We start from the raw sequence: 27,467 nt of genomic DNA, 5'->3' as shown, positions 1-27,467 counted from the left end.
AGTGCTGCCCCCTCCCCGATGCTCCGGCAGTGCTGCCCCCTCCCCGATGCTCCGGCAGTGCTGCCCCGTCCCCGATGCTCCGGCAGTGCAGCCCCTTCCCCGATGCTCCGGCAGTGCTGCCCCCTCCCCGATGCTCCGGCAGTGCTGCCCCGTCCCCGATGCTCCGGCAGTGCTGCCCCGTCCCCGATGCTCCGGCAGTGCTGCCCCCTCCCCGATGCTCCGGCAGTGCAGCCCCTTCCCCGATGCTCCGGCAGTGCTGCCCCCTCCATGTACGGGCCATCAGCTGTCATGCCGGCAGGAGTCTGTACTCACCGGTGGAGTAGACTGAGATGACAGTGGATGCTGCCCGGGATCGTGGACAGCGCAGTCCTTTCTCTCGCTGATCTCGGCGGTGCGGGTCCCGGGGCTGCCTCTATTCCTTATTTGGACCGGATCGGTTCCGGTGCCGCAGCCTCTTCTCGCCTTTCTCGGGCCCGACCGAGTTGTTTTCTCATTGCTCTTTATTCGGGTCCTTTTTATTGCGGAGCTTCTGAGAAAAACAGTGCTCGAATGTGATTGGCTGCATTCTGTTTCTAGCCCCTGTCGGCCAATCAGCAGGCGGCTAGATAAAGAGAAGTGATGGAACAAATACATATAGTGAGCAGAGAGAATAAAGTCATAGTGGAGAGCGCAGACGGGGCTCATCACATCAGGGGACCCTCAGCTCTACACGAGGGGACCCCCAGCTCATCACATCAGGGGACCCTCAGCTCTACACGAGGGGACCCCCAGCTCATCACATCAGGGGACCCTCAGCTCTACACGAGGGGATCCCCAGCTCATCACATCAGGGAACCCTCAGCTCTACACATCAGGGGACCCCCAGCTCATCACATCGGGGTACCCTCAGCACTACACATCTGGGGACCCCCAGCTCATCCAGAAGCCACTCACCTTCATCTACACGATGTCTAGTGTGCACAGTGCAGGATCTGCTGGACTAAACAGTGCATTGTACAGACATCTGAGTGCTGCCCAACAAAGAAGTCAAGAAGCTGAAAGCTGACACCCTATAATATAAGCCACAAAGCTGCACAATGGAGTAAACAGCTGACATGTCACTATGGCACAGCAAGATTTACCATTCTGCCCACCGGCCCTGAACTGAGCATTTTATCCTCAGAAGAAATGCATTACTTAGCTGGAAGGACATATGGAGACTTCTAGACGCTCATTGTTGTTTTGTTTGCTTAAGAGGAAACCTGATCCATGGACACCAGCCAATGAGATTCCACAACAAAGACAAAGAGGACCAGAGACAGAGACCATCACCCAACAACAATACAAGGAAAACTCTCTTGACCATCAAATAAAGACTTCTTTTTATTCAAAGAATCAGGCAGTATTCCTGAGCTTTGGAGAGAATTGGTTTTCCCACAAAGTATATATATCTCCTGTTCACAGGATAGTTGATATGTGGATAGGAGAGAAGTGACTGATTGCTGGAGGCCCAATAGTCCTTAGAACACCCTTTTTCTCCAAATCGTATGACCGCATTGAGGAGCAGCTAGAACGGATTGTCCTATCAAAATTAAAATATTAATGAGCATGGACAACAACTCCAACATTTACAACTGTTTGGCATCCCCAGCCATTATGACCTGTGGATTTCCTTCATAAAGAACCCCTATCTACTAACCAGGGCCAATTGTTGATCCCCCGGAAGTTTCTGATGCTGGATCTGTGAGGAACGTGCCTTATTTAGAAAAGGGGTGGAAAGTTTAATAAAGACATCTTTGATTAAAACTATAGCCAGTGATTTTCCTTAGTAAGGGCTCATGCACACAACCATATTTTCAGTCCAAATGCGATCCGACAAAACATTGGATCACACTTGGACCAATGTTATTCCATGGGGCCGTGCGCATGTCCATTTTTTTTCCTGGGACTAAGTCGATCTGAGGAAAAAAATCGCAGCATGCATGATTTGCATTCAGAAATCAAAGCGCACTTGGATGACATCGGATGCGATTAACATAATCAGACCGATTTTCTCGAATGAGAGAAAATACGATTGTGTGACCCTAGTCTAAAACACCATAGCTAACACATCGGTCAGCTATTCCTAAGAGAGGATCCCTCCCCCACTTTACGAATGCTGGAGTACTTTGATGCTGGCCGTAAAAATTTATTTTTTGTCAGCACCAATTTTGACAGGATCCCCAATATCTATAAAGGCTGTGTGCCCACTATGCGTTTTGCAAGCGTTTTTGCTGTGGAATTTCCGCAGCGTAAACGCTTGCAAAACGCTTGGTAATCCGTGCCCCATGATCCCCAATGAAAATCTTCATGTTCTGTGCACATGCTGCGGAATTTTCCGCAGCGGCTTTTCCTTGTGGAAAGATCTGCAGCATGTCCATTATTTGTGCGTTTCCGCATGCGGATTTGAGGTCACAATGCATTTGAAAAACGCAAGTCAAATCCGCATGTAAAAACGCTGCAAAAACGCGTCAAATAGGCTTGTAAAATACGCAAGCGTTTTTGACTGCCAAGTACATGCAGAAACGCTGCAGAAATTTTCTGCTTCATTTCTGCATCGTGGGCACATACCCAAAAAGTGAAAACAAGGATTTTTAACTTGTCTAATTCTTTGCATGTCTGATTTGTCCTCATTTATGTGATGATCAGTGCGTTGGGGGAAGTAGAGGGTTATTGTTTTGCTGATGAAGTGTTTTGAATAATACATAAATGCTAAATATTTTTATTGGTGATGGATCTTAAAAACTGTATGTCTATGGCCAGCTTTAATCCTTCACTACATGCATAAATACATAGGGTGGCATTTATTTGAATGGTTCTCCTTTAAAAGATACAACCAACAGATTAAGGGGGTGGTCCACTGCTTTTATGTTGGTGACCTATTCGTTGGATAGGTGATAATTAAAAGATTGGTGAGGGTCCGACACCCCGTTCCCTTACCGATCAGCTGTTATCACCTCTGGTGCTGGCCGGATGTAAGCAGTGTATGGAGCCATATAATGCCGATCAGCTCCTATCCTACACATTGTATGGAGCTGTGCTGTTCCAGTCTGTTCGCTGGACACTGCAGGAGGTGATCACAGCTGATCGGTGGGTGTGCCAGATAACTGACCCCCACTGATCTTATATGGATGACTTATTCTAAGAATACATCATCAATATAGGACTAGTGAACAAACTTCTCTGAAATAAAATCTGTTACAGCATGGTGGCACAGAGCATCAAGACCACTGCACACATTTTCCCAACATCACCAGACCCACCTTAGGCTGACTCTATTATCTGTACCTCGTCCTCTAGCTAAGTAGATCATCGTTTACCAGCCACAGCCGCCTGGTATGGCGGTGCCACAGGGTATCACCCACCACTATCTGTAAAGTCTCCAAAGCAAAGGTAAAATATGTAAAGAGTCACATATATATACACTTACAATGTAACTAGAGAACAGTGTGTACGAAACAAATCAATAATAAAGGTTACACCTTCAGACCTTGTGCTGTGAATGGAGGATATAAAGTTCACTCATCTTACAAATAAAAACATTGTAACCTGATTTGCCTTAGAAATAAATAAAGGTTATATTACCGACGTGACTTTATGATACCATAGAACAGCAATGCATGGTATGTAATCTACTTCCTCTAAGCCCTAAATGATGGGGTCAGACACCTAGGACTGCTGCTCCAGAGCCGGACGCCCCTTACTGAGAATATCCCCTTACACTTTTTACCCAAGACTTTCTCTCCCTTGGCCACTTGGCAGCCTGCCTTCTGTAATGGGTATTATGTCAGAGGCAAGTCGTTTCCTCACAGGAGAATAGGGCTCCCCAGGAGAATTGCTTTTCTTCTTTTCCCTGTATACAATAGAGCTGCTGACGGTTGCTTTGCAAGTGCTTGCTATGAGGTTAAAACGTGCATTCATGCAAAAATATCCACTAGAGTTCTCCTTAAAGCCCCCATATACATTAGACTAACAAATTGGTGGTCTCAGCCAACATGAGGGGGCCACCTGGCTGATTCTACCCCTACAAATGTCAGGAATGTTTATGGGGGCCACCCAACTCTCCCCCAACTGATGATATCAGGAAGATAAAGACCCTACATGTCCAATTTTGGACTGCAAGTCTTTTTGTTCTCAGTGAGATAAGCCTCTGTCGGAGGAGTCTAGCAGCAGGTTTCTCAAAGAGAACACAGGAGCGCTCGACATTTCCATGTTTTACAAGTGGATCTTGTTGCGGATTTCACACTGCATTGTACTGGGTCAAAGCTGCTGAGAAAACTGCCAATAAATTGACATTGATTCTGTGGACATACTTTTCATCATTTGTACAATATCTTTTTCGTCTTTCATGAGTTTTCTACAAGTTTCAGAATTACTGGTGGTTATCCGAGACTTTGCTTATTTTTTGCTATGGGGATAAGAACCTACAGGCAGGTTCTTACAGACCGATCTCTGCCGGCATAGAGCGGTCATGGACATCGTCTGCGGCAATTCCTCTGCTTCATTTCACTTCACGTCAACAGAAGCAGCATTTTCCCATAGGTACCAATCAGATGCCTGAAATGGGTATTAGTTTTGTTGCTGTGGGCCACTGCTCCACTTTTTGCAGTAATGATAAGGCCCTCTATGACTCTTTCTGCTGTCATACTTGCCAGCAGTCCTGTTTTTTCTGTTTTTGCCAGGACAATCCTGCCTTGGACAGCTCTGATAACTTTTTGAAAAATGGGGAGAGTTCGGGCGTGAAGGAGAGCGGCCAAGCTCGCCGAAAAAATTCATCATTATTTACTCCACAAAAGTGCCATAAAGTAGAGAGAAATGTACTTCAGCCCCCGTCTGGCCTACATTTTTGGCGGTGGCACACAGTACTTGAAAGATGTGCCTCTTAACGAATCTTACTACAGCGGACACTTCATTAAGACCGGCATACAAATCACCTTTCCTAATGAATCAGGGCCTAAATGCCTGAAAGTGGGCATTTAAGGGACATTTCTGGGTGGTCCGGGTGATGGGGCTTAAATGTCTTTATTTTGTTACTAACATGTTAGTACGTGCTGTTTCCGCACACCTATATATACATAATTTGTTAATATTTCCAGTGCAAATTCCGCACCAAAAGTCTTTAAAGAAAAGTACAATACATGCAAATAGGTATTGAGGTGTGAGGTTTTCTATATATTAGAGCGTATGCTGCGGATTTATGGAGTATTTTGACCACTGAAGAGAGTGATTGATAAATCTGTCATCTTTCCAAACTGCAGGAGAGATGGGCACAGTGTTTTTATGGTGCACCAGTAATAATAAATCTTTCCTAATTCCAACGGTCATCATCGAGTTCCTTCATTTATTTATGCAAAGCTGTTAATTAAAACAAAATATTGAAATATTGCAAAGTAGTTTAACAGTTTTAATCTCATGGGTCTCAATGCAAAATCTCCAACGGGGCCCCCAACTATCAGAGGTCTTTAACCCCTTAATCCCCGAGGGTGGTTTGCACGTTAATGACCAGGCCAATTTTTACAATTCTGACCACTATCACTTTATGAGGTAATTACTCTGGAACGCTTCAACGGATCCTCCTGATTCTGAGATTGTTTTTTCGTGACATATTGTACTTCATGATTGTGGTAAAATCTCTTCGATATCACTTGCGTTTATTTGTGAAAAAAAAACGGAAATTTGGCGAAAATTTAGAAAATTTTGCAATTTTCAAAATTTGAATTTTTATGCCCTTAAATCAGAGAGATATGTCACACAAAAGAGTTAATAAATAACATTTCCCACATGTCTACTTTACATCATTTTGGAACCAAAATTTTTTTTTGTTAGGGAGCTATAAGGGTTAAAAGTTGACCAGCGATTTCTCATTTTTTCAACAAAATTTACAAAACCATTTTTTTAGGGACCACATCACATTTGAAGTCACTTTGAGAGGTCTGTATGACAGAAAATACCCAAAAGTGACACCATTCTAAAAACTGCACCCCTCAAGGTGCTCAAAACCACATTCAATAAGTTTATTAACCCTTCTGGTGCTTCACAGGAATTTTTGGAATGTGGAAGAAAAAAATGAACATTTAACTTTTTTCACAAAAACGTTACTTTAGACCCAATTTTTTTGTTTTCACAGGGGTAACAAGAAAAAATGGACCCCAAAATTTGTTGTGCAATTTTCCCTGGGCACGCAGATACCCCATATGTGGGGAAAAAACACTGTTTGGGCGCACGGCAGGGCTCGGAAGGGAAGGAGCGCCATTTGACTTTTTGATTGTAAAATTTGCTTGAATAATTAGCGGACGCCATGTTGCGTTTGGAGAGCCCCTGTGTGCCCAAACATTGGAGTTCCCCCACAAGTGACCCCATTTTGGAAACTAGACCCCCCACGGAACCTATCTAGATGCATAGTGAGCACTTGGAACCCCCCGGTGCTTCACAAATTGATTCGTAAAAATGAAAAAGTGAAAAAAAACAAACACTTTTTCATTTTTATGAATCAATTTCTGAAGCACCTGGGGGTTCCAAGTGCTCACTATGCATCTAGATAGGTGCCTTGGGGGGTCTAGTTTCCAAAATGGGGTCACTTGTGGGGGAGCTCCAATGTTTGGGCACACAGGGGCTCTCCAAACGCAACATGGCGTCCGCTAACAATTTGAGCCGATTTTCCATTCAATTTGTTAGCGGACACCATGTCGCGTTTGGAGAGCCCCTGATGTGCCTAAACAGTGGAGCTCCCCCACAAGTGACCCCATTTTGGAAACTATACCCCTCAAGGATTTTATTAAGGTGTATAGTGAACATTTTGAACCCAGAGGTACGACACAGAATTTGATAACATTAGGTCATCATATTGAATAAGTTGTCATTAGTCTTGAGCGCAAGTGCTCGCTACTTGAGTTTGCATCGGGTACTCAGGTATGCACCATGTACTGCGTGTGCTCGAGTGACATGCTCGAGTCCCCGCCCGGATGTTTCACGGTTATTAGACACCCAAAAAAAAACATGCTGGGATCGCTCGTGCATGGCAGGCAATCCCCGCAAAGTTTTTTGGGCCGTGAAGCATATGGGGCGGAGACTCGAGCATGTCACTCAAATACCCACGATACTCAATGCATACCAGAACACCCGATGCAAACTCAAATAGCGAGCACTTGCGCTCAACACTAGTCACCATATCGTCATCTTTTTTTCTTACTTTTGAAAAAAATCCCAACCCCATCACAACCCCAACCCCAGCCCTAACCCTAACACAACCCTAACCGTAGCACAACCCTAACCGTAGCACAACCCTAACCCTAGCACAACCCTAACCCTAGCACAACCCTAACCCTAGCACAACCCTAACCTGAGAGTTTATTTTTTACGCCGTTCCTCATGCGGTATAAGTGATTAGACGACCTTATTCTTCGGGTCGGTGAGACTACAGCGATACCAGAATCATATGGGGTTTTTATGACTGACAGCTGTCACACACTAAAAGACGCATTTTTTGTAAAATCTAGTTTTTGCATCGCCATATTTTGAGAGCTATAATTTTTCCAGATTTTGGCCGACAGTCATTTGACGGCTCGTTTTTTGCGGGATGAGTTGACGTTTTTATTGGTGCCATTTTCAGGCACGTGACATTTTTTGATCGCTTTCTATTCCGATTTTTGGGAGGCAGAATAAACAAAAACCAACAATTCAGGAATTGTTTTTTTTTTTTTTATTCTGTTCCGCATGTGGTAAAATTGATAAGGCAGCTTTATTCTTCGGGTCAGTACGTTTACAGCGGTACCACATTTATATCGTATTTCTATGTTTTGCACTTTTACATAATAAAAGCAATTTTATAGAAAAAATTATTTTTTAGCATAGCTTTATTTTGAGAGCTATAACTTTTTTATTTTTCGGCTGATGGAGCTGTATGACGGCTTGTTTTTTGCGGGACGAGATGACGTTATCAGCGGTTCCATTTTTATTTATATTTGTCTTTTTGATCGCGTGTTATTCCATTTTTTGTTTGGCGGTATGGTGATAAAGCATTGTTTTTTGCTTCGTTTTTTTTTTTTTTTTTTACCGTGTTCACTGAAGGGGTTAACTAGTGGGACAGTTTTATAGGTCAGGCTGTTACGGACGCGGCGATACCAAATATGTGTACTTTTATTGTTTTTTTTTTTTATAATAATATTTATTGATGGGTACATTATATTTTTATTTTTGGTGGATTATTTTTTTTATTTTTTTTTAAATATTTTTACAATTTTTTTTTTTTTTTCACTTTCTGATAGTTTTAATACTTTATCCCACTGTGGGACTTTCACTTTTTTTTCTCTGATCGCCTGCATGGCACAGGAATGCAGCACCATCCCTGTGTCATGCAGGCTGTCAGCGCTGGACAGGGAGAAGATTGTTTGGAGATGCACTGCGCATGTCCAAAAAATCTTCCTGGTGTCTGGTGACCCGGATGTTGTCATGACGACATCGGGTCGTCATGGCAACATCCTGGAGGCCACGGCAGTCAGTGCTGGAAGCCGGAAGAGGAGGTGAGTATCTGCGATCACCTCCCCTTGCCACCGCAATGCTGCGGTCGACTTCGATCGCAGCATCGCGGGGGTTAATGTGCTGGGAGCGGTGGAGGACCGCTCCCTGCACATAGTACCGGGTATCATCTGTGACAATCAGCTGACACCCGGCGGCGATCGAACCCGCACAGCCTGTGTGCACGCGCGATCGCCATGACGTACTAATACGGGTCTGGCTCTTAAGTCCCAGGGCACAGACGCGTATTAGTACGTCAAATGTTGTTAAGGGGTTAAAGGAGTTCCCCAAAAGCAAGATAAAATGGCACCCCTGATATAATCAAAACTGCACCTCATCCTAGTCATGTCTCAGGACAGGGTGCAGACTAAAGATATATATCCCTCGAGACCTGTGTCTCAATTGACAAGAACTGTATCACACATACCCAGTCGGGAGCACGGCTGCGATATGTGAAGAAATATGTTTTAACCCACATTGTGGTCGGCGAGAAGATCTTTAGCTTCATCTTCCTTCGTCAGTCTGATAGCTTAATAGCAGTGCACGGAGACTGACTATGCCCAACTGGAAAACAAGTAAACATTGAGGAATAGATATGTTTCATCATATATGACAGCCGTGCTCCTGACCGCCTACTGAGGTATTTGTGATACAGCTTTTGTCAGTTGAGACACAGATCTCGGGAGCTGCATGTCTTCAGTCTGCTGCCCATACTGACATGTGACTAGGATGGGCTGCAGTTTGAATTATATCAGGGACTCCACTTCAGCTCTTTCTCGGAGGACCCCTTTAATGCCTTCTCATGTGGGCCTTAAAGACCTTTAAGTCCGCTCTAGGCCCAGATGCCACTCCTTCCCACACTATAGTCCACACTATAGTTACTCTCCTGTGTTTTACAGTCCATAGGGATAATACTGAAATTGATAGAATTGATTTCATTGATGTATAAAGCAGGTGTACTGTCCCCTAGTTTTCAGAGATGTTTGCACACAGCGATCCCGTTCCTTGTAATAAAAGAGTAATACCCAATGCAATGCGACCAACTGTGTGTGTAGTAAATATGACAAGCTGACCGCACTGGTGCTGCTGCTGAAACATTGGCACCCTTTAGAAATATTCACCTTGAATGTCTCAATACGCCCACAGCTTTACAACATAAAAATATCTGCAGGTCATTACCGATGGATTTGATTAATAAATAATCATGAGCGTTGGCTTTAATGGTATAAAACAGAAGCGATATGAACCCAATCTCATGTTTACAAGCCACCTGTATAAAGGCGATGTCTACATTCGTAATTAACCCTTTTTTCCGTCTCATTGCATCTAAAGTAAGGAATGGAGGCACTTTCAGATGTGATGTAAAATAATCGTATTTTATAGTTTCTCAAGCTCTTATACAGACGACTAATAATAATAATTTTTATTTCTATAGCACCAACATACACGGCAGTACTTTACATTTCAGGTGGTATTTGTACAGACAATAAAGACATTACATAGTAACACATAATTCAACAGATACCAAGAGTAGTGAAGGCCATGATCGCAAGCTTACAATCTATGAGGAAATAGGAGAGACATGAAAGGTAAGTTGTAAAAAGTGATTATATTGCACGGTCCAGCCATCAATATAATAAATAGTGTCATAGAGGAAAATTAAAATCCATAAGACATCTCCGGAGACGGGACATATCACCCTCACATTGAACATATGGGATTAATTATAGCTAGGGAAGAGGTAAACTAATTATAACTGGGGAAGTGAGAGAGCTGACACTTTAACCTCCATTGAAATAAGGTCCTCCTGCAGTGAATAAGTAAGGACCACTGTTCTGGGAAAAATACATCAAGGCGGGGATTCGTTAATTCAGAGGCGGAGAAGTACAGGAGCTACCTCTGTTCAAAGGATTTTTCTGAGAGTGTTCCAGACTTTTTGGAGCCAGAGGTCAGTGATGAATATTGGGGTTAGCATCGATCAGATATTCATGAGAGATATATTTTCGGCGTTGTAGCAAAGGGACACACTTAACGCCTTCACTCACATCACTCTAAGACCATTCTAACCCTCCCAACTTAATACCGGTCTGATGAATAATGCTATCCATGCCATGTTTGATCTCTATAGTCAGGTAAAATCGCGAAAATAAACATGAAGACAATATCTACCACCTGGGATCTCCGGGGATGAAGATATTCTGAAAGTTAGGGATCTCATAAAATTCTAACAGATCTAGAACATCCCACAACCAGCCCCTATATGAGCTCATCAAGGGGAGGTATGAGGGTGTAACCTTGAGCTAATAAAAAGCAGAATTTGGGTGTTTATCATTGTTCATTCTGGAAGACACAGTTCACTATGAGTATGTTCCACTTTCCTAATCGGAGCGCTTCCCTCCATAAAGATAAAAGCCATTTCTTCAACATCAGGTTTAGTAATTTTCTATACGTTATTCCTTTTTATTCTATGTGATTGTATATACCATATTGTTTTGTTTCCATTTTATATAATCTTGTATATTTTTATAAACACTGCCTACCTTTCTGGATTCAATGTATAAAATTTAAAAGCTTTTGTTCCTCTTGCTCTGTAAACCGAACCCCTGAAGCCATACGCTACCTGTATCAGGTGTCCAATCGGCCTTTATAAACGATGGTGGCAGCTAGTAGTTCATTTTGTTATTGTGGAATCGTCAGTGCCCACACTAGGGTATATATATCCCATGAGCTGTAATAGGAGGTGTATATACCATACGCTCACTGTGAGTTTCTCCAATAACAGGCCTAGTAGTAGAAGCAGCCACGGCCTCGTCCATCACTCGTTAGTCAATTGAGTAATTGTCCTGACGATTGGAGGCAGCGGAGTTGCGTCTCCCTGACAAACTGGTAACAGAGTTTGGGATCTGAGCGACCCCTCCAGCTGTTATCCGTGATAAATAGGGTATTCACATAATGCTGCAAGAACTGGTGACCAGCCAGTATGTGTACAGTACAAATACATAGGGCTATTAAGTGCAAGGAGGCTGTGTAAACAGATGCTACGAGGGACCAGATTTGGAAGAAAATTTTTGTAAGGGCAAAATGGGAATAGTTACATAAATGAGGTGAAGCAATAAGCCAGTCTAAAGAAATGCATTTTGTAGGGCACGTCTATAACTGTGGTTATTGGGAATTAATCGAATTGTCACGGGTAGTGTATTCCAGAGAAGTGGCGCAGCACCGCGAGAAGTCTTGGAGATGAGAGTGGGAAGTTCAGATTATTAAGGATTTTAGTCTTAGGTCATTAGCAGAATGGAGGGCACGGGTAGGATGATAGAGATGAGGGAGGAGATGTACGGTGGTGCAGAATTGTGGAGAGCTTCATGTGTCTCCACGGTAACCGACAACTAACAAACCCTGCAGTCACACTCTGTCATTTACTTCTTGCTAGGCTTCCAGTAGTGCAATCAGATAAGACTGCAGGATATACAGGATTGTTGTCTGTTACCTCGGTGATGCATTGTATACATAGGAGCTGTACTATGTCAAAGAGAATTTGTAAATCCTATTGTAAAGTTGCTTTTTTGTGTGTTTACAGGCATGAAATTTGATTTTGAAGATGACTATAGTTTTCAATGAGGACCTGTCACCTGGTCAAAAGCGACCAATTTTTGCTCTTTTTTAATTCCTGCTGTAATCTGGGGATTACTGTAATTAGGGACTTCTAATCCCTTTAGTAATCTGTATTTTGTTTTGTTTATTAGGTTTTTAATCCAACACATGATTCCAGAGATATGGGTCTTTATTTTTTGGGGCTAATTTTTTTGGTTTTTACCAAAGGGGCATGGCTCACAGGAATCTCTGGGGGCATGTCTTGACCTGCTCTGCATTATTACACTGTGAGCCATGCCCCTACATAAATACAATAAATATGATCACAAAATATAATGGCCCATATGGCAGATTAAAAAAAAATGGCAAAAAGAATAACAGAAGCAAAAATTGGACACTTTTGACCTGGTGGCAGGTCTTCTTTAAAGGGTTATTCCCCAAATTGTTCCCTTCTGGTCAGCTAATAAGATATTTATAATAAAGTTTTTTCAGGTTCAGTGGCGATGGCTGTTATCTATTATGCCAGGCTCACTCTCTTTTTTGAAGAAAGGTGTAATGCGTTTCTTCATACAAGCAGTTATTTAGTTATCCTACGTCTTTAGAAGACCCCACAGGTTCCCTCTCTTGTGGAGTGGCGAGATACCTTCCTGGACATTTCTTGAATGGAGGAGCTCATCGCCTGGGACCACCACAGGACTGACCAATTCTTCAGAACATGGAGCCCTTGGTTTCTGCTTAAGGAATCTGAAGAATTCCTATCTTAGATAACCAAAATCAATTCAAGACTGTAAGTATGGACCAACAACATATGGACCAACACCTCCTCTCCTTTCCACCCTCTCTTCTTTCCTCCTTCTCAATCTATTTCTTTCTTTTATTTCTTCTTTGTTAATACTTGTTTTATATACATACTAGTACATTGTTAGTCATCCTGTTTGACTTGTTGGTTAATGTACTGTTTATCTCTAGCATGTGTCTTTTATGATGCTGTTTCATAAAAATAATTGACCAATAAAGGTTTATTCCCAACTTAGCATTTTATTACCTATCCATGGGGTAGGTTATAACTTGCTAATTGCTTTTTAAAAATGGGATTCTAAAATGCCCTTTTAAACTCATTGATCATCATTCATTGACTTTGGGACTGGTGGAGGTAACCAAGCACTACTCTGCAACCTCTCACATTCCATAGATGATGAATGGAGCATGCATGGATCAGCACTCCATTGGAGGATGTTTTTGGGTCCCATCAATTGGAACCCTGGTCTCCACAAAGTTGGATTTGTGATAACTTGCTGAGTTGGGAATACCCCATTGAAGTCATTTTAGAAGAACTTATCAAAAAAATGCCTTGCCTTATGAGTGACACTCCACCACCCAGTTGGTTAAGGAACCCTTTGCGTTAGAATAAACATAATTAGTTGAAACCTTATGGAGGTAGGCATAGGTTGAGCCCTGGGAGATAACTATTGCTTGGTGGGGACAATGTGGCTGGCATAGGGATACATGGGGCGGTCATGGAAGAATTATGACAAGCTTGGGAATATATGCCTACTATATACATAGTACCTAGGGCTGGCACACTGTAAGGATCAACTTTGGCAGCTGATATTGATGCACAGGGCATACTCCCATGAATGTTAGGGCAAAAAAGGAAAAGACTAAATAAATGAAATTAAAGAGCCATATTGTTACCACCATTGTCTTGTTGCCATTCATTTGGGTTTAGTCCCAGTGTCTTGATAACAAAACTACTGAGGTCTCCTTAACAAAAGTGTTTTACTGGACAACCTTGTTTTACAACCTTTGGGAAGGCAGGGGCATGTGCAGTATATAATTGTGTACGTTTTGGCTACACATTATAAAGCAATTAATGGTTTCCAGTGTATGGCCCTCTTGCTGCAGGCACCCATAATGGCACTAGCGCAAGGGTCCACGTAAACCCGCCACATGTCATTTTGGCAATAATTTAAGGCCAAGTGAATTAAGAAAAAGCTCCCACAAATGTGCCAGGAATAGGGAGGCAGCAACTGTGACAGCTGACACCTCACCTGTGCTGGTAATTGATGACTTTTGCAATGCATTCTCATGAGCACACACACAAACACAATCTGATAGATTTTGCTTTCTAGGACGCTTCTATGATTATCTTCTTTTTAAAAGCAAAGTTCCAAAAACTCCACCCAAAGTACCCTAAGTCTCGTACAGGGTGTTTAAGGATAAAGTGAGAGAAAAATGCTGAGTGATCAGTAAATACGCACTAGGTTGCAAAGTGATGTCAGTTTGCCAGTCACCAAATGTGTCTGAAATCTGGCCAAAACCCAAAAGGCATGCATAGAGATCACAGAAGCGCACAAACACAATAGAAAGTTTTAAAGGTGCACCTGGCTATGTGACTTAGAACAAATGTGTTTTGTTTTTTTTAATAAAAGAAGGGACACTGTTTGGGATTTCTCGTTATTAGCTGTTGAAAAGAGCCACTCTCACTCTGGAGGACTTTGCACCAATATATATTTAAAGAGGGAGATGTGAACCAGCCAGCAGAGCCCCCAGTAAGGTGACTCCCGATGATCAGCTCATTATTGTGGGGGCTGCTGTACAATTAGAGGTTTGTCCTTCTAGCCTTGTCCTCTGTGTGCAGCGCCGTTAATTGTTTTTTTTCAGATGTTTGGCTTTTTCCAAAATAACAGATTATTGCTTCATCTGGGTCAAGGGAAGAGAAAGTATACGAATTACTGGACTTGGGCAGAATTTTAAATCCCTGACTGTATTTGTTTCAAAAAGAAGCCAGCTGTAGTTTTTGTTCTTTACAAATCTACTGGAAAGATCTGAGATTAACATGACTCTGTCTAAAAGCTGTAGAACATAGCCTTAAACATGATTCGCAAAACCAGTCGGTCTGGAATAAAGAAACAGAGGCAACGTAGCGCCATCTGGTGGATTTCTAGGGGCATGCACACAAGTGTAATATAGCTCCATGTAGTCCTGCAGCAGTAGAAAGCCCCAGGGGCATAACTATAGTTTGTGCAGGGGTTAGGCTACAGTCACACGACTGTAGATTCTCTCTTCCGAGAAAATCGGATCGATTATGTAAATGACACTTCAATCAAACTCTGATCCAAGTGTGATCTTAGTGTCAGCTTGGTGTGATCTGATTCTCTCCAATGAGAGAATTGAGCACATGTGAGGAGAAGATGGAGAACAAAATTTCTTCATTGTATGAGTCCGTGGAAATCGGATTGCACTCGGATGTGATCAGAGTGCAGTCCGATGTTTTCCACGCACTCATAGACTTGAATGGGTGAGAGGCATCCAAGCTGTGCTGCAAATCACAGCATGCTGCTCTTGTGAGCGAGCCCTAACACTTGCACCTGAAGCCTCGGGAGGTCCTAAAAGTTTCCTTAGCGCATTAAAGAAGACACTGTTATTAAAGATCCTTGATAGTTGGTGCTCACAAGCCTTGGAGATTTTGCATTGGGATCCACAAGCTTTACGTTTTACCACTACAAAGCTCAGACTTTTATGGAAGAGTTTTTACGTAGATATGAAAACAATCGTGCCTTGCTGTCATTGGTGCTATATTTATTGTAGGGGAGAATTTTTCTGTTTTATGGCTCAGTCTCGTAGGCAAACGTCTTATATAGTGTCACATACAAGGCATAAAGAGTGTATATACACTGCTCAATACTTTGTTCTGTACAAATTTGAATGTGCTGACAACAAAATCACACAAATCATCAATGGAAATCAAATTTATTAACCAATGGAGGCCTGGATTTGGAGTCACCCCCAAAATTAAAGTGGAAAAACACACTACAGGCTGATCCAACTTTGATGTAATGTCCTTAAAACAAGTCAAAATGAGGCTTAGTATTGTGTGTGGCCTCCACGTGCCTGTATGACCTCCCTACAACGCCTGGGCATGCTCCTGATGAGGTTGCGGATGGTCTCCTGTGGGATCTCCTCCCAGACCTGAACTAAAGCATCCGCCAACTCCTGGACAGTCTGTGGTGCAACGTGACGTTGGTGGATGGAGCGAGACATGATGTCCTAGAAGTACTCACGTCTGGGGAACGTGCGGGCCAGTCCACAGCTTCAATGCCTTCATCTTGCAGGAACGGCTGACACACTCCAGCCACATGAGGTCTGGCATTGTCCTGCATTAGGAGGAACCCAGGGCCAACCACACCAGCATATGGTCTCACAAGGGTCTGAGCATCTCATCTCGGTACCTAATGGCAGTCAGGCTACCTCTGGCGAGCACATGGAGGACTGTGCGGCCCTCCAAAGAAATGTCACCCCACACCATTACTGACCCACTGCCAAACCGGTCATGTTGTACTTTTGGTCTGTATGTATATACTTGAATATCAACAAGCTCAGATGGATATTACATGGATCAGACTGGTTGTATACAGTACAGACCAAAAGTTTGGACACACCTTCTCATTTAAACATTTTTCTGTATTTTCATGACTATGAAAATTGTACATTCACACTGAAGGCATCAAAACTATGAATTAACACATGTGGAATTATTTAGTTAACAAAAAAATGTGAAACAACTGAAAATATGTCTTATATTCTAGGTTCTTCAAAGTAGCCACCTATTGCTTTGATGGCTCATTTGCACACTCTTGGCATTCTCTTGATGAGCTTCAAGAGGTAGTCACCGGAAATGGTTTTCACTTCACAGGTGTGCCCTGTCAGGTTTAATAAGTGGAACTTCTTGCCTTATAAATGGGGTTGGGACCATCAGTTGTGTTGTGCAGAAGTCAGGTGGATACACAGCTGATAGTCCTACTGAATAGACTGTTAGAATTTGTATTATGGCAAGAAAAAAGCAGCTAAGTAAAGAAAAACGAGTGGCTATCATTACTTTTAGAAATGAAGGTCAGTCAGTCCGAAAAATTGTGCAAACTTTTACAGTGTCCCCATGTGCAGTTGCAAAAACCATCAAGCGCTACAAATAAACTGGCTCACATGAGGATCGCCCCAGGAAAGGAAGACCAAGAGTCACCTCTGCTTCTGAGGATAAGTTTATCTGAGTCACCAGCCTCAGAAATCGCAGGTTAACAGCAGCTCAGATTAGAGACCAGGTCAATGCCACACAGAGTTCTAGCAGCAGACACATCTCTTCAACAACTGTTAAGAGGAGACTTTGTGCAGCAGGCCTTCATGGTAAAATAGCTGCTAGGAAACCACTGCTAAGGACAGGCAACAAGCAGAAGAGACTTGTTTGGGCTAAAGAACACAAGGAATGGACATTAGACCAGAGGAAATCTGTGCTTTGGTCTGATGAGTCCAAATTTGAGATCTTTGGTTCCAACCACCGTGTCTTTGTGCGACGCAGAAAAGGTGAACGGATGGACTCTACATGCCTGGTTCCCACCATGAAGCATGGAGGAGGAGGTGTGATGGTGTGGGGGTGCTTTGCTGGTGGCACTGTTGGGGATTTATTCAAAATTGAAGGCATACTGAACCAGCATGGCTACCACAGCATCTTGCAGCGGCATGCTATTCCATCCGGTTTGCGTTTAGTTGGACCATCATTTATTTTTCAACAGGACAATGACCCCAAACACACCTTCAGGCTGTGTAAGGGCTATTTGACCAAGAAGGAGAGTGATGGGGTGCTACGCCAGATGACCTGGCCTCCACAGTCACCAGACCTGAACCCAATCGAGATGGTTTGGGGTGAGCTGGACCGCAGAGTGAAGGCAAAAGGGCTAACAAGTGCTAAGCATCTCTGGGAACTCCTTCAAGATTGTTGGAAGACCATTTCCGGTGACTACCACTTGAAGCTCATCAAGAGAATGCCAAGAGTGTGCAAAGCAGTCATCAAAGCAAAAGGTGGCTACTTTGAAGGACCTAGAATATAAGACATATTTTCAGTTGTTTCACACTTTTTTGTTAAGTATATAATTCCACATGTGTTAATTCATAGTTTTGATGCCTTCAGTGTGAATGTACAATTTTCATAGTCATGAAAATACAGAAAAATGTTTAAATGAGAAGGTGTGTCCAAACTTTTGGTCTGTACTATATATATATATATATAAAAAGTAAGCAGTCTGATCTATGTAATATCCATCTTGTTGATATTCAAGTTAGGAAGGGCCCTGGAAGGGGATGGCTTACGATTTTGCTTCTATACTGACAAATGTCTCTGATTATTTCTCTGTATCACTGAGACTTTCAGTATGTCCGGACGGCTTAGCAGACATGCTTGACGTATTACATTATTATATATTGTAAAGGGACCTTCATTCTGCACTGCCACCTTGTGATCTTCCCTGGAACGACATGTTGTTTTTGTTTAATTTTTCATTTTGCACATTATTTCTGACATGTTGACCTCCGAGTGATGCATTGTTTCAAGCTTATCTGCACATTTGCTATGGAAAAAAAAAAATAATTCCAGATATGAATCTGTGTAAATAGATGGGTATTAGATTTAGTATTATGTTGGTTGATTTCTGTGTTGCTCCTTTTATTTCCAGAATATGATTTCTTTCTATGCCTCGTTGTCAACAAGCAGGTTTAGAGCTTAGTGGGGCTTCCATGTGACGGGTTATACATGACTGTAGGATCAGAATAGAAGCAGATCTGGTTTGTAATCTGCAACCATGGAGCAGAAACTGCATCAAACTGGTAAGTCATAAATCTGCGGAGGGTATTTATAATTAGGGCTGTTAGCAATATTGCTTCATTTTTTATTTCTGATATGTTTAGTGCAGGGGTTACCAGCAGTCAGCGCATGGCATGTCCTATTGACAGATCATAAGCACTAATTTAGAAATCTCCTTTACACACATTGCTTAATAGTTTACACTATAACCCTGCAGAACTGGGGTCCGCATTGTGCTGGTCTGTTATATATATGTATATATAAGGGCTGCTTTCTACCCCCTAAAACACTTTTGATAGGCTAATTGGCTTTATATGAAATTACATCTTGAGGGTCTCTGAGACAAGGACATTTTATTGTGTGCTCTATTGGGAATTTGTGTTATGATAATATCTGTACAGCTCTGCTGAATATGTTGGCGCTATAGAAGCATCAGTAAATAAATAAATTGTCTGCAATGTACATCCTGTCCTGCTGTAGTAAATAAAAGAAATGTCAGAGACTAATGTATCAGAAAATACAAGAGTGGGTTTTCCAGAGGAGGTTGGGCTCAGAACAATCATTTCAGAAGGTATGCAAAAGACTGACCTTCCAGTTTTACGTAGCAAGGACATGTAAGAGCATGTTCACACATTGCATTTTTGCCTTGTTTTTTTCCCCCCCACAAGATTTTACAGCAGAAAAAATGCAACGTTTGACAGTATCAGCAAAGTGAATGATATTTCTGAAATCTCATGTACATGCTATTTATTTTTTCCTTGCAGATTTGAAGCAGTTTCATATCTGCAGCATGTCAATTCTTTCAGTTTTTTTGCAGTGTTTGACACCCATTCAAATGTATGGGGAAAAATGCATCAACAATGCACGCAAAAACGTGTATTTTATGCACCGTTTTTCCTGCCAACACTCCAGGATTTGCAGCAAATTTTTCTGCTGCAGATACTAAACGTGTACACATCCTCTGAGGCCACGTTCACACGTTCAGTATTTTACATCAGTATTTGTAAGCCAAAAATCAGAAGTGGAACAATCAGAGGAAAAGTATAATAGAAACAAATCACCACTTCTGTATTTATCACCACTCCTGGTTTTGGTTTACAAATACTGATATGAAATACTGACCAAATACTGAACATGTGAACGTGGTCTAATACTATTTGTAATTTGGTGGAGACATGGGACCATGAAGATAAGTCTCGGAGGGGGTATGTTGTGATATACACTATTTTAACAAAAGTATTGGGGCACGTACACATTACAACCACAGGAGGTTTTATGAAATCTCATTCTAAACCCATAGCCATTATTATGGATCTGGACCCCATTTTGCCGCTCTATCAACTTTCTACTTTTCTGGGAAGGCTTTCAACAAGAACTTGGAATGTGCCTGTGAGACATTTTGCTCATTCATCCAGAAGAGCACTTGTGGGGTCAGATACTGATGTTGTTACAGCTTGGTGTGCTATCTCCAGTTTAGTTCATCCCAAGGGTGTTGGATGGGGTTGAGGTCAGGGCTCTGTGCAGGGAATCAAGATCTTCCACAGCAAACTCCCCCAACCATGACTTTATGGACCTTACTTTGTGCACTCAGGCACAATCATGCTCGTACAGTAAAGGGTCTTTCCAAAAGTGATACAACAAAGTTGGAACCATACTATTGCCCAAAATACCTTGGTATGCAGAAACATTAAGATTTCCCTTCCCTAGAACTAAAAGGTTTAGGCCAACCCCTGAAAAACAACCCCATAGCATTATCCCTCCTCCACCAAACATTTACAGTTGGCACAATGCAGTCAGCTAGGTAACTTACTCCTGGTATTCACCAAACCAGATTCATCTATTAGGCCACGGCCCTACTATCAGTATTTGGTCAGTATTCGGTCAGTATTTTTTCTCAAGAGTTGGAGACAAAACCAGGAGTGGGTGATAAATGCAGAATTGGTGACTTGTTTCTATTCTACCTTTTCTCTGATTGTTCCTCACCTGCTTTTTGGCTCCCTCTCCTGAGAAAAAGTACTGACCGAATACTGACCAAATACTGATAGTGGGGCTGTGGCCTTAGACTGCAAGATAGAGAAGCGTTGCTATAAAGAACATGTTTCCACTGCTCCTGAGCCTGTTGACTGCATATGTTACAGCACTCAATCCAACAGTTGGCATTGTGCTTGGTGATGTAAGGCTGTCATGCAGCCGCACAACCATAAAAACTCATTCCATGAAGCTCACAGCAAAGTCATTTTGCTGATGTTAGAGGAGGCTAGATGACCCCGCTCCATAACGACGTGGTCTGAGACCTTGTGGCTGAGTTACTGTGGTTCCTAGACCCTTCCACTTTTCAATGATACCACTCACTGTTGATTGTTGAACATTTTGGCGTTAAAGGGGTTGTCTGATACCTGTAATGCCTTTTATGAATATCTATCTTTAATCACTAACCACTTTTGTAATTTGCTTTATCAAAAAATTTCCTATAATTGTTAGAACCCTCCTGTTTGTTTTTTTTTCCTTCTTGTGTTTTGCGGTCATGTGACCATTTGCCTTTATATTCCAGCTCCGCCCTTTTGGCTGTGCTGGACTTCAGTGTTATACTGCTTCTCTAGCCAGGTGCTTCTGTGCCTATCTCTGTCAGTTCGCTTGGTCCTTCTGGGACCTTTAGTACCTTTTTGTCAGTTTGTATTTTTGTGTTCTGCAACAACTTCTCTGTTTAGGAGGTGTCCCATTTTTTGTCCAGGTCCTTAGTTCTATTAAGGACCCCTTCCCTTTGCTATACGTCTCCGTTCAGACTAGCCGAGGACTAAGGCAGGTCTGTTCGCTAGGAACAGGCAGCCCGCTACATCGTAGGGATTCAGCTTAGTCTTACTGTAGGGACAGCTTTCCAATATCTTTCCTTAGTTCATGTTGCAGATCATAACAGTAAGTCCAGCCCAAAAAAAAAAAGGAAAGAAATCCGGGGATCAGTATGATTTCCGTCCAAGATTTGGCTCAACGCCTGCAGGGATTGTCTCTGGAGGTGGCCGAGCTTCAGCAACACGTGAGTAGCTGTCCTGGAGCGCATTTTGTGGAACCCAAGGTAGGACTGCCTGATGTTTTTTATAGTAAACAGCAAGATTTTTTTTCCTTTAAAAATGCTTGTTTGTTATATTTTCGTTTGAGACCAAAGTCCTCTGGGAATGAATCACAGCGCATTGGTTTTATTATGTCACTTTTGCGCAAGGAACCACAGGGGTGGGCCTTTTCTCTCCAACCTAATGATCCGTGTTTGAGGTCGGTAGAAGAGATTTTTTTCTGCTATGGGGCTATTATATGACGATCCTGATCGAATCTCATCTGCTGAGACTGAACTCAGGCGTTTGAATTAGGGGTCAGGTGATGTTGAAAATTATTGCACACACTTCAGAAGGTGGTCTTCAGAAGTTAAATGGAATGATCAGGCGCTAAAATGTTTATTTCTTGCTGGTCTGAGTAAAAGGGTTAAGGATCTGCTAATTGCATTCCCTGCACCCGAGACTCTGCAGGATGCCATGCAATTAGCTGTACGTGTGGACAGGAGACTGGGGTCCAGGGTGAATGATGTAAAAACTCCTGTAACGTCAAGTCCTAGTCCCCAGAGGGTCTGCTCTGACGGCGGAGAACCGATGGAGGTTGGGGCGATGTCACGCCACTCTCAGGAAAGAGACCGGAGGTTTGCCGAGGGATTGTGTCTTTATTGTGGTAAAGCTGACCATTTGATTAAGAACTGTGAGCTTCGTTTAAGTAAAGAAAAAAAAAAGGTCAGTTACGCCCGTATAGCTTGTTTACAAACTGCAGGAGTATTTCTTTCAGGGAATACTACTCTGCAGGAAGATTTTATTGAATTTCAGGTATTTGTGGATTGTGGTTTAACACTTAATGTGATTGATAAAGGGGTTTTGGAAAACCTTAAATTGGAATCCAAACCTTTGTCATCACCTATTTCTGTGATTGCAATTGATAACACTCCCTTGAAATGTATTACTCACAAGGTTGCTGCATTTCCCCTCACTATCAATGGAGTTCACCAAGAAATTTTGGACTTGGTTGTATTAGATAATTTACCCTCTCCAGTTGTTTTAGGTTTGCCTTGGTTAAAACTGCACAATCCTTTACTGGACTGATCTACTAATGTGATTAAGTCTTGGAGTCCGAAGTGCTATGATAAATATTGTAATGGTCGCATTGCGGCTGTGGAAAAAGGGGAATTACCTGTACCTATTCAAGATTTTTGGAGGGTTTTTTCAGAGGAGGAGTCGCAAGTTTTACCTCCTCATAGGGACTATGATTGCTCCATTGAGTTTGTTCCTGGAGCAACTCTTCCCAAGAGTCGCTTGTTTAATCTGACTATCCCTGAAAGAAAGCCTTGGAGGAGTACATACAGACTAGCCTGGCTGCTGGTCACATTTGACCTTCTAAGTCGCCTGTGGCCGTTGGATTTTTCTTTGTGAAAAAAAGGACGGGGGCTTACATCCATGTCTGGATTTTCGTGAAATTAATAAGATTACCGTACGCAATTCCTACCCATTGCCGTTAATTCCTGACTTGTTTAACCAGTTAGTCGGGGCCAAGTGGTTCTCTAAAATTGATCTCCGGGGGGCATACAATTTGTTACGAGTGAAGGAGGGTGATGAATGGAAAACTGCTTTTAACACTCCGATAGGTCATTTTGAGAATCTGGTGATGCCTTTTGGTCTTACCAATGCACCTGCATTTTTTCAGAACCTTATTAATGACATTCTGAGACCTTTGATTGGTAAGAATGTGGTTGTATATTTGGATGACATTTTGATTTATTCACCAGATCTAGAGTCCCATTGGCAGAGTGTACGTGAAGTTTTGCAGTTATTGAGTGATAATTCACTCTTTGCTAAGCTGGATGTGAGTTCGCTGTGCAGAGAATTCGTTTTTTGGGCTACATTGTCTCCAGCGAGGGTTTTGAGATGGACCCGGTGAAGGTTCTTGCTGTGCAGGAATGGCCTAGGCCTATTGGTTTGAAATCTATACAGAGATTTTTGGGTTTCGCCAATTATTACAGGAAATTCATTAAGAATTTTTCTATAATTGTTAAGCCTCTGACCGATCTCACCAGGAAAGGTGCGAATACGGCCCAGTGGACTACTGAGGCCATTGAAGCATTTGAGTATCTCAAGGAGAGGTTCAGTTCTGCCCCTATCCTTATGCAGCCTGATGAGACCAAGCCTTTTTTGGTCGAGGTCGATGCTTCATCGGTGGGGGTCGGAGCAGTTTTGTCTCAGGAGAACAGGGATGGAGTACATCCTTGTGCTTTTTTTTCGAAATTTTTTTCGGAAACCGAGCTGAATTATGATGTTGGAAATCGTGAGTTTCTGGCTATTAAACTCGCGTTTGAACATTGGCATCATTTTTTGGAAGGTGCTAGATTTCCTATTCAGGTTTTCACAGATCATAAAAATTTGAGCTATCTGGATGCTGCCAAGCGCTTGAATGCCCGTCAAGCTAGGTGGGCACTTTTTTTTTCTCGGTTTCATTTTTCCGTTACTTACATCCCGGGTACTAAGAATGTTAAAGCCGATGCTTTGTATCGCAGCTTTTCTCCTACGGTTGGTGCCGAGGAGGAGAGCATTTTACAGAAAGGAGTTGTGGTGGCGGCATTGGACTCCGTTTTGGAAGATGGGATTCTGAAAGCTCAAGAGGATGCCCCATCTAACACTCCCCATGGGAGGTTGTTTGTGCCTAGAACCTTTAGGAGAGATTTGTTTGTGGAGTGTCATGAGTCTCGGTTGGCAGGTCATCCAGGAATTTCTGAGACTAAGACTTATTAGTCGCAGTTTTTGGTGGCCTGGATGGCAGAAGGAAGTCATCAAGTGGGTGCGTCAATGTACGGTGTGTGCTAGGTCAAAGGCTTCACATACCCCTGCTGCGGGGTTGCTTTGCCCTCTGGAGGTTCCTAGTGCGCCTTGGACGCATCTCACAATGGATTTTATTACTGATCTGCCTGTGTCCGAGGGTATTACTGTCATCTGGGTGGTTGTGGACCGTTTTAGTAAGATGTGTCATTTGATTCCATTCATTAAGTTGCCCTGCGCCAAGACACTCGCTAAGGCGTTTGTTAAGGAGATTGTCAAGCTCCATGGCGTTCCCATGGATATTGTTTCTGATAGAGGACCTCAGTTTGTGGCTCGCTTTTGGCGTGCTTTTTGTGACAGATTGGGAGTCCATTTGTCATTTTCGTCTGGGTATTATCCTGAGTCTAATGGACAGACTGAAAGAAAGAACCAGGATGTTGAACAGTTTTTGCGTTGTTTTGTGGCAGACAATCAAGAGGTGTGGTCTGAGTTTCTGCCTCTCGCAGAATTTGCTCTTAACAATCATACATCCTCCTCTGCTGGGTGTTCTCCTTTTTTTGTTGTACTGGGAGACATCCGTCTTTTGGTTCATTCTCCGAATTGGGGTCGGTGGTGCCGGAGGAGGAGAATATTTCTGGTGATTTGGAGAGAGTTTGGACTAATGTACGTTGCAACCTTCAAGAGGCTAACAAGAAGTCCAAGAAGTATTTTGACAGAAAACATAAGGAGGTTTTGTTTACTGTGGGTGACATGGTTTGGTTGTCCTCAAAGAACCTGCGGTTGAGGATTCCCTCTAAAAAATTGGGTCCGAAGTTTGTGGGGCCATTTAAAGTGCTTCAGGTAGTTAACCCGTCTGCTGTTAGGTTGGATGTCCCTACTTACTGGAAGATTAATCCTGTGTTTCATGTTTCCTTTTTGAAAAAGGCTGATGTATCTGATAGGGATGCCACTGTCACAGTTCCTCCTGTTGTGGAAGACGGCAAATATGAAATTTCTCGTATCTTGAATTCTACATGGCATAGAGGGAGATTGCAATATCTCGTCGCATGGAAGGGTTTCGGTCCCGAGGATAACTCCTGGGTAAGGGCGGATGATGTCTCTGCCCCTAGGCTTGTCAGAGCTTTCCACAGGAGGTTTCCAGTTAGGCCTGGGCCTGGAGGATCCGGAGGATCCTCATAAAAGAGAGGGTACTGTTAGAACCCTCCTGTTTTTTTTTTTTTTTTTTTCCTTCTTGTGTTTTGCGGTCATGTGACCATTTGCCTTTATATTCCAGCTCCGCCCTTTTGGCTGTGCTGGACTTCAGTGTTTTACTGCTTCTCTAGCCAGGTGCTTCTGTGCCTATCTCTGTCAGTTCGCTTGGTCCTTCTGGGACCTTTAGTACCTTTTTGTCAGTTTGTATTTTTGTGTTCTGCAATAACTTCTCAGTTTAGGAGGTGTCCCATTTTTTGTCCCAGTCCTTAGTTCTATTAAGGACCCCTTCCCTTTGCTATAGGTCTCCGTTCAGACTAGCCGAGGACTAAGGTGGGTCTGTTCGCTAGGAACAGGCAGCCCGCTACATCGTAGGGATTCAGCTTAGTCTTACTGTAGGGACAGCTTTCCAATATCTTTCCTTAGTTCATGTTGCAGATCATAACAGTAATTCTCCTTAACCTTCTATTCCCTAAATGGGCTTTTTTTTCTTTATTTCCTGGAATGTTTCGTTTGAGGGGAGTCTCAAACAGAACATCACAAGAGGATGGCTGACCAGTCACTTCCCACACAGCTTCTATCACTCCCCTGAAAGAGGACATCATCAGGGGGCGACACTGCGGTCACTTACCACAGCTTCTGTCTCTACCATCCTCTGATGATGTCCTCTGTTTCAGGAAGGTGATAGAGAAGTGACCACAGCTTTGATGGCTGCCAGAATTCTTGTTCTGTGCCCACCCCACATTGCAATGGGATGGAATGGAAAATGTGAATTCATTGAATAAGACATGTGTACCAATATTTTTGTCCATATAGTGTATATGCTGTTGTTCAACAACTATGCAACTTGAAAGACAAGGAACTAAATAGGCAAATGCTAATGCTGTGCTCAGCCAATAGCATAGCTCCTTATTTAGCAGATAGGGAGATGGCTATGTGAGTGGAGACATGGGAGAACAGGGTAAAGAGGGAGTCATCTTCTCAAGGATTTAGGTATCAGTTGATGCAGGTGCATCTCAGTAAATTAGAATATTATCAAAAAGTTAATTTATTTCAGTTCTTCAATACAAAAAGTGAAACTCATATATTATATAGTCATTACAGACAGAGTGATCTATTTCAAGTGTCCATTTCTGTTAATGTTGATGATTATGGCTTACAGCCAATGAAAGGACAAAGGTCATTATCTCAGTAAATTAGACAACAAAATACCTGCAAAGGCTTCCTAAGCATTTAAAAAGGTCTCTTAGTCTGTTTCAGTAGGCTCCACAATCATGGGGAAGACTGCTGACTTGACAGATGTCCAGAAGGCAGTCATTGACACACTCCACAAGGTCCCAGAGTTCCAATTTTCATTTGGAAATGAAGGTCCCAGAGTCTGGAGGAAGAGTGGAGAGGCCACAATCCAAGCTGCTTGAGGTCTAGTGTGAAGTTTCCACAATCAGTGATGGTTTGGGGAGCCATGTCATCTGCTGGTGTAGGTCCACTGTGTTTTATCAAGACCAAAGACGGCACAGCCGTCTACCAGGAAATTTTAGAGCACTTCATGCTTCCCTCTGTCGACAAACTTTTTGGAGATGGAAATTTCATTCTCCAGCAGGACTTGGCACCTGTCCACACTGCCAAAAGTACCAATACCTGGTTTAAAAACAACAGTATCACTGTGCTTGATTGGCCAGAAAACTCCC

The 27,467-nt window shown here is 42.7% G+C and overlaps 1 protein-coding gene and 1 long non-coding RNA gene across 3 annotated transcripts in view; one reads left to right on the top strand and one right to left on the bottom strand.

The window, feature by feature from the left end:
• Window positions 1–568, bottom strand: part of SLC43A2 (solute carrier family 43 member 2) — a 74,013-nt gene extending 73,445 nt beyond the window's left edge. Inside the window, exon 1 of the mRNA XM_073667734.1 lies at window positions 313–568. The gene's annotated coding sequence lies outside the window, so the exon portion shown is untranslated. The remainder of the gene's footprint in view (window positions 1–312) is intronic.
• Window positions 569–10,862: 10,294 nt separating this feature from the next.
• LOC141231568 (uncharacterized) overlaps window positions 10,863–27,467 on the top strand; it is a 35,842-nt gene continuing 19,237 nt past the window's right edge. For both annotated transcript variants that reach the window (XR_012297887.1, XR_012297893.1), the window contains exons 1-3: window positions 10,863–10,962; window positions 12,726–12,910; window positions 18,627–18,777. This is a non-coding gene — a long non-coding RNA (uncharacterized lncRNA). The remainder of the gene's footprint in view (window positions 10,963–12,725; window positions 12,911–18,626; window positions 18,778–27,467) is intronic.

The sequence above is a fragment of the Phyllobates terribilis genome, unplaced genomic scaffold (genome assembly GCF_046119375.1).
Source record: "Phyllobates terribilis strain yellow unplaced genomic scaffold, ASM4611937v1 Scaffold_2__4_contigs__length_985480577, whole genome shotgun sequence".
Taxonomy (NCBI): Eukaryota; Metazoa; Chordata; class Amphibia; order Anura; family Dendrobatidae; genus Phyllobates; species Phyllobates terribilis.
The sequence above is the reverse complement of the archived record's forward strand: the minus strand, read 5'-3'. Positions and strand labels throughout refer to the sequence as shown.